The sequence below is a fragment of the Cynocephalus volans genome, chromosome 10 (assembly GCF_027409185.1).
Source record: "Cynocephalus volans isolate mCynVol1 chromosome 10, mCynVol1.pri, whole genome shotgun sequence".
Classification (NCBI taxonomy): Eukaryota; Metazoa; Chordata; class Mammalia; order Dermoptera; family Cynocephalidae; genus Cynocephalus; species Cynocephalus volans.
Window position 1 is genome coordinate 108,480,325 of NC_084469.1, and position 8,796 is coordinate 108,489,120.

The window sequence follows — 8,796 nt, forward strand, 5'->3', positions numbered from 1 at the left end:
ACATTACCTCCAACACTGAGAAATTCTGGGTCATAGTGGCACCTGTCACCACCACCAATGGGGAAACAGAGAGAAGAATGTAGAAAAGTATAGAGAAAATGGCCTTTTAAGATGTGGGAAGTTCAGCCTCGGATGGATCTAGTAGAGGTCTGCATTACTCAGTGTCCAAAGGAGTTGGTCTACTTTGAGACCAGGAAGGTTTAGTGTTGGGTGTGTGTCTACTCAAGGTCCTCTGGTGCTCAAATTATTAACGATATTTACCTTGGATATTTTTCAGCTTCTCTGACTTGATTCTCTCTAATCATGAAACTCGGTCAAGATTTTTCCCTTTATGTAACTACCAACTGCCCATCTCTAGCTTTATCTCTCTATTTCACCTACCTTGATGTCACACTAAAGCTGGCATTTCAGGTCTTCTTAAGTTACTGCCCATCTGGATTGTTCTCCTCAAGTAATCCTTTATTCATTACTTCATTCAATGACAATTAACGGAGCTTCTCCTAAGTGCCAGTCACTGAAAATTCAGAAGGAACAGTGGTTAAAAAAAAAAAAAAAAAAGAATGAACAAGCTCATACTTACATGAGACTCAGAGTCCCATGCAGACAGAAATAAGAAACATGGAAGGAAGTAAACCATATACTTTTTAATAAAAATAAATGTAAAAAAATAACCAAAGTTATAGAAAACTACTAGGGAAAACTTCTTTGGATAACATGGTTAAGAGAGGCCTCTCTGGACAGGTGAGAGCTACCATCAAAATCTAACAAACTGTTATGAAAAGGGAAGGGATGACCTAAATCTATCAATCTACCTGTCCGTGGAAGTCAGAGAGGCCAATTGGGGTTCTGTCAAAGAAAAAATGCGGGTTTTGGGGGGGGGGGTTGTTCTTTTTTTTGGCAGCTGGCCGGTAGGGGAATCTGAATGCTTGACCTTGGTGTTAGGAGCACCACACTCTAAGTGAGCTAACAGGCCAGCCCAAAAGATTCTTTAAGAATAAAATCTAGCCAACAATATAATGCAGAGGTAGTGTCTGTTTTATTCAGTCAATCAATGATATATGGACTGGAAATGCAAAGGCCCCTTAGCACTGCCCTCAAAGGAGTTAGAGTTTGGTGGGGCTGCAAGGAGGTAACCAAATCCATTCAGGACATGATGAAAAGAGACACAGCATAGATGTATACATGGTGCTGTGGGTTCCCAGAGAGATGTAGTGCTCAACTCTACTGGGGCAGAGGGTGTCAGAAAAGGCTACACAGAAGGGGAGACCTTTCAGCTGAGTATTAAAAATCAAGTAGGACCATCTTCTAAGCAGATAGAGAAAGGAAGGTCATTCCACAAAGAAGCAATAGGGCTTGTATAGATTGTCTGGCATATAGTTATGCAAATACACTCTGGGCTTACATAGAGCAAGACTTGAATGCCAACTCAGTGGCATCCTCACCCTGTGACTTCAGGCAAGTTATCCACACTTTCTGGGACTCAACTTCCCCATCTGTATGTGGGGAGAAACAGAATCTCTCTTGTAGAAGGTGCTGTGAGGATTAAATAAGATAATGAGTTAAAGACCTTAGCACAGCAGTCATCATCTAGTAACTTCTTGATTTAAGTTCACAAGTATTATTCTCATTGTGAAGGAAATGCAAACATTCAAAAAGGTTGGCTGGGTGACTTCTACAATCTCTTCCCATGGATAGGAGAATGTAAGCCTGGTGCTTAGCTCACTGTCTGGCGTATAGTTAGATTGCTGAATATATATTAGCTTTATTCATTGACATTATTCAACCTTATAACTCTTGTCTGGTTACATGGTAAAAACTGATCAATTCTAGCTCATTCTTAGTCACCCTGTTCTGAAATGACAGTTGCTCTGTTATTACCCTAACGCAATGTTTTCAGGCAGGGAGATTTTTGTCCTCCAACCCCACCCCACAGAGTACACTGGCAATATCTGGAGACTTTTTCTGTTGTCACGACCAGGATGTGCTATTGGCCTAGAGTGATGGAGGCCAGGAATGCTGCTCAGCATCCTATAATGCACAGGGTAGTCCTCACCTCAGAGAATTATCTGGTCCTAATGCCAATAGTGTCGAGACTGAGAAACCCTTTGGTTGAAACCCGTCAGTCTTTCTTTGATCTCAAACAGAGATTTTGGAAGATCTCTTGAATTTATTGACTTGGTGTTTCAGCAGAGAAAAGCTTCATGTCACATGCAAAACATGAGAATTTTTGTGTGTGATATTGCATTTCCAGATACATTGTTAATGAAATAGTAATAAAACAAGTCCCAGCTTACCTCCCTGGAGAATTTCACTGTTTCCACATCTCTGTCTAGAGAAGGGTTTTTTTTGGGGGGGGGGTTAATTCTTATCCTTTTGGGCCAACTCATAGCCATACAGTCTTTGTGGACCATATGAAAGGATTTTCAAGTGAACAATGTTCCTGATTCTTCTCTCTTCGCCCATATTACTCCCCTTCAAGTGAAGAGAGTGAGTTAATTCCTATTACCCCTTTACTGTGTACCAGGGACCATGCTGAAGTCAGAGAAAGGCTAAGGCATTTCGTTTGAAGGGTTTCTTAACCTTGGCACTATGGAAATTTCGGGCTGCATAATTCTAAGTATTTAACAGGCATTTTTTCCCCAACATGATTCTTACCAGTGGGTGTTGTTATCTACATTATATGGATGAGGGAACAGAGATTCAAAGAAGTAATAGCTTGGACTGGGTTGAAGAGTGTCCTATCTCCACCCCCAGACCCGCCCGCCCTCCCACCAATTTCATTCCAGGTAGAAGCTCAAAACAAATTTGTTTGCAAACAGTGTCTTTGCAGATGTAATTATTTAGGATCTTGAGATGAAATTATCCTGGATTCAGGGTGTTCCCTAAACCCAATGACTGGTGTCCTTACAAGAAGAGCAGAGAACATGTAGAGAAAAAGAAAGAAATGCCATGTGAAGATGTAGGCAGATATTCGAGTGATGCATCTACAAGCCGAGGAACACCGACAGCCACCAGAAGACAGGAGAGTGACATGGCAAGGGTTGTCCTGGACAGCCCCTGGAAGGAATAAATTCTGCCATCTCCTTGATTTTGGATGTCTGGCCTTTGAAACTGTGAGAGAATACATTTATATATTTTTTTAGGTCACCTAGTTTTGGTATCTTGTTTGGGCAGGAAACTAATATATCAGCCCAAGAACACTCAGCAAACAAGTGGTAGAATCAATTCTTAGACAACAGCTGCTGTAACTCCAGAGGTTTTGCTTCTTTCTTCCCATGTCACTCTCTGCCACCGGGACTGTTATGGTTCGTTCAGACCTGCTTCCTCAAGTAAACCCTCAGGTCTCCTGCCCCAATCAAGTTGAGTTTAGCTCCTCTGTTTAATGATGGTCCTACTGCCTGTCCCTGGGAGGAAGCCACCTCACTAGCCATGGAATCTATTGTCCTCTTTGATGTCTTTACCCTGGTACTCCCCCAGGCACTTACTGGCTCTGGCATTGTGATCCTTTCAGCTGATGGGTAAATTGATAGATCAATAGCTCCCCAGTCTTTGTCTTGAGAAGATACCATGCAGGTCAAATCTAGTTTAGTTCCAAGAATTGTGGTTTGGTCCAGACACGATGTGAACTCAACACTACTGGCCTTGGTACATCGGGTCATCTGCCTTTGAAGACTATCTGAGATCTCATCAATGTCTTCCTGATAGAAGACCTTATTCTTCCCCTCACATTCTCACACCTGTGTTTCTCTGACCTCATCTCCCCTTCCAGAGTTATTGGGTGGTCCCTCTGCTAATGATGGATCTAAAAAGAAACAGAGTCCCCCCACTGGATTTTGGAAAACTCTGCAAGCAGCTTCTCCAATAGGATTGTGATTCCCTTATGTCAGTTTGCACTGGACTTTAAGCGCATTCTTCCTTCAGGAAATTTTAGGAAAATGATTCTTTACCCACTAAACCCACCTTCCCCAGTCGGAGAGGCAGAGCTGGACCGAGGCAGGTCTTGGCTCAGGTTGAACCCTGGTGGATTATCTCTGCTCTAAGTCAGCTCCCTGGTACCTTAGCATGAAGCATTCCTGCAACAGGTTTTCTGACTTTTAAAATCCTCCTGTTTACATTTTCCTCATTGCTGAAAACAAGAGATGAGAGGAGATGTTGGGGTTTTGACTCCTTCTTGCATAGAAAACCTTACCAACATCTTCCATTATTGTGAAAGCCCTTTCTCCACCAAGCACAGGACACCCAGGGCCCACAAAATATTTTAATTTTTTCTTAATTAAGAAAAAAATGATGACTCTATCTATGCTGTGGTATAAGTGTGTTTATGGAAACAACCAGCTGTAAAATATAATTTAATCTTTTATGGTGGAAGGAGCCCAAAGAGGCAAGAGTGTCCCCAGCCCATGAAAATCAAACAGCAGCCCTGCCTTTGTCTGTGTTTGCTAGTTTGGCAAAGAATGGATACTCAAGAGCCCAGTTCACAAAGCACTTTTGTGTGTGTCTGTTTAACCCTTATTGCCAACTACAGAGCACTGGGTGCATTGCAAGGACTCCATAACCATTTTATGAATGAACAGAATCTTTGAGAGAACCTCTCATCATGGTCTCATTATGATATGTGTCTAAGCTAACAAAGGGATTGAATGGCAGAGCTGAGAGCTGAACCCCCATTTGACTGATTCCAAGTAATGTTTTCTCTGCTTTGCCAGATAAACTGAACTTTGGCTCTTTCTGCCCTGGCTTTCCAAGCTAAGCTGATCTGATCTCTGAAAACTGCTTCAGTGAGTCATTGTTTTAGACTCTTCCCAGAAAGGAAGTTGAAGGTGTCTCTGGGCTTGTCCAGGGAGCACGTCCTAGATCTAACCTCCTAGCGATTGTCAAGATCTCCAGGTCTTCCCAGCTCAGCAGCTTCTATAGAAGTTCAAGCTTGGACTTTAAAAAGATGACCTCTCCTGAGGGTCATGTATGCCCAGGCCCATCAGTCCTGATTGACTGAGATACAACAAATGGTCAAATGCCCACCTGAGTGCTGGGGAAGATCAAGAGGCATATACAGTCTGTCTTTCCTTCCAAACACCTGCATATACTCCAACCCAGAGTGATCATAAAAATGAATATGAAACACCAGCTCTTTGGGCTTTCTTGCCATCTGTATCTTCTCTCAAATCATGCCTAAACCCTAAAGAGCCCCACAGCAGTGGAGTTCCAGGGGCTAACATTGCTTTTCCAGGGTCTGAGAGACCACTACCCCTCTGCCCCTAAACACACCTGGATTCTCTTTATTCTAGGATTCTTGCTTGAAAAAACCTCTCTGGAATCCAGCACCTCCAGTTAATGAATCTTGCCTTGTTCCAGGGTTCTTTGACAAAATTCTCTGAGGATAGAGACTCTGGGGATGGTGTTGCATTAGAAAGCTTATTTTGATCTCCCCCTGCCCTTTTTTTTTTCAGAGACAAAGTTAACAGCCATAGGAGATGGAGACTTTGGAACTGGAATTATCCCTAGAGGAGAATGGAAAGCATTTGTAAATTCTCAGTTCCAGGGAGATGGGAAGCACTTTGGTGGATAATTGAACTGTCCAATTTAATTAAATCCAAACAATCATGTTCTATAATTTAGAACTCTTCATTTGTCCCTTTATGACAGAAGTGGATGTGAGAATCTTTTTTTTTTTCTTTTAGCATGGACACACACATGCACACACACACAAATATCATTTCTGGTCTTCAGAGAATCTCTTCTGAATAAATAATGGAGCTGTGATGTTAGGAATGTAGTAGGAAACAGCCAAGCTTCTCTCTTCTCCGACTTTAGAGTAATCCCCCCTCCTCTAATCCATATTCTCTGAGTGTGCTCATGGAAGTCACAGAACCAAGAGAAAGCACCAAGACTTAAGGTATCGGTGTCAAGGACTTTGGCAAGGTCACCGAAGAAATGGGAAAGGTCATAGTGTACGTATGATGAAACTTACATGAAAACCGGGTGAGGAAGTGGTACACACACAAGAGTAATGAACCAAAATACAGAAATAGCTGGATCCAGAGACACATGCTCACAAATTGTAAAGGCAAACAAGACCAATGGTTGTAAATAAATCATAGTCAAGGAAACTGTTGCTCATCTCTGTTAAAACCATGGCAAAAGATATCCAGGTGAAGCAGTCTTCAAGAGTGATTGCTTTATTTCATTCTGGATGTTTTCTGGAATCTTAGGGACTATGGTGGAGGTAAAAGGATATCAACAAAGGGGAGCTGGAGAAGATGAAACCCAAGGGGGTGTGGGAGTGGGTATCAAAGATGACAATAAGCAGGTTCTCATCCATGACAATGAAGTTTATTTATTTTTAATTGTTACTATATTTGGAGCAGGGTTGGCTTGCTGTATAGGGATTTGAATGATGACCTTGGTGTTATAAGGCTGCACTCTAACCAAATGAACCAACCAGCCAGCCCTCTTTATTTTCAAGATAAGCTCCTCATCCTGTAGCTCCTCTGAGAAATCTCCTCATCCTGAGCTCCTCCTGTAGCTCCTAGGAAGGAGAAGCAATTCCTTAGAAATTGCTTGGTTTTACGGTTCCATGAACCTACCCACACCTCATGGAAGAGAAGCAACATGCAATCAATGTGGAGTAATAATATGCCTATCCCTTTCTACAGTAAAGATCATCTTGTCTGCTATTTCTCAGTCTTAAACTGTTTTCATAGAATAAAACTCTACTTCTCAAATTGAATTTGGAGAAAGTGGAGATGTCATCTGGAATCAGAAAGAACAACTCTTTTACTGGTGTCAGATCATGAGTTATGAACTAGAGAGCCTCATTTCTTTGAGCTACAACACTCAACAGCGGTTCAGATGGGAAAGAAAGCTCTTTGAATATAAAATAAACATTTGACTGCCAAATGTTACCGAGACGAGATCTATGAGCAATTGGTTTTGTTGTTGTTGTTGTTGTTGTTGTTTTCTTGACATAGTGTCCCCATAGTGGCAGGAGAGAAGCAGAGATTCTCTGAAGGGGAAAATTGGTGTTAAAAATTTGGCGAAATTCAAGTCCAATGTTTTGTTATTGATTTTCTATCTGGATGGTCTGTCCATTGCTGTCAGTGGGATACTGAGATCCCCTGCTATTATAGTCCATCTCTCTCTTCAGATCTATTAATATTTTGCTTTATATATTCAGGTACTCCAAGGTTGGGTACATATACATTTACAATTGTTATATCCTCTTGATAAATTGACCCTTTATCATTATATAATGATCTTCTTTGTTACATTTATAGCTTTTGACTTAAAGTCTGTTTCATCTGTTCTAATTAAAGCTATCCCAGCTCTCTTTTGGTTTCCATTTGCATGGAATATCTTTTTCCCATCTCTTCACTTTCAGTTTATGTCATTATCATTTAATGTGAAGGGAGTCTCTTGCAGACAGCATATAGTTGGGTCTTTTTATTTTTATGCATTCAGCCACTGTATTAGTCTGTTTCTGTTGCTTATAACTAAATACCTGGAACTGGGTAATTTGTAAAGAAACAGTATTTATTGCTTACACTTTCAAAGGCTAGAAAGTCCAAGTCCAGGGAATGTGTCTGGTGAGGTGACTCTACAGCAATTCAGGGTGTCACATGGCAGGCAACAGAGCAGAGAGAGAGAAAGAGACTCTCACATACTCTCCTTTTACAGACATCAGAACCACACCCATCAACTAGGGCAAGGTCCTTACATCTAATCACCTTTTAAAGGCTCCACCTTTCAATTATTGTAATAGGATTTCCCACCCTCAGTGATTACAGTGGGAATTAAGCTTCAGTGACTTTGGGGGCCCATTCAACCCACTGCATTACACCCCCAGCTCCCCAAAATTCATGTCCTTTTCACATACAAATACATTCATTTCATCCCTGTAGTCATAATTTGTTTCAACTCAAAAGTCCAAAGACCAATCTGATAAATCAAAACAAGTTATCTATTTCTAAGATACATAGTGAGACAAACAAGGTACATATTCCCATCCAAAAAGGGAGAAATAGGCCAAAAGAAAGGGATAACACGTCCCAAGCAAGTCCAAAACCCAGCAGAGCAGGCATCAAATCTTCAAGATGGCAAATCAAATACCCTGACTCCATCTTTGATGTCCTCTGCACACTGGTGTGGGGGTTAGTTTCCCAACTCCTTGGGCTGCTGCACTTTTATGGCTCTCCTGATCTGAGGCCATCCTTCAACTCTCCCAGGCTGGCATTTGCATGATGGTAGCTCTACAGTTCTGGGTTCTTCATGGTGGCCCTGCTGTCATGGCTCCAGTAGGCATGGTGCTGATGGGGTTTCTCTGCTGCAACTCTGACCCCATATTTCCTTTTGGCATTCTTCTAGTGAAGGTTCTACATGGCAACTTCACCCCTGCAACAGATCTCTTCCTGGGCTCCCAGGCTTTTCCATACACCCTTTGAAATAGGGTAGAGGCTCCCAAGTCTCCACAGCTCTAGCATTTTGTGTGTCTGCAGACTTAACACCATGTGGATGCCATCAAGACTTCTGGTTTGTATTTTAAGTATGTATGTATGTATGTATTTATTTATTCATTCATTCATTCATTCATTCATTCTTTTTTATTATTGAAATGTAGTTGATTGTATATAAATGTGGGGTACAGCATTGACTATCAAAACCTGTGTGCAATATGCAATATTCAAATCAAGATAATTAGAATATTCAACATTATACAATGTTTATAACCTTCACGTTCCATTACCAATTCCTCCCTTCCCCCCACTTCCCCTCTTTTGCTACCTCTGGTAACTTCAGTTT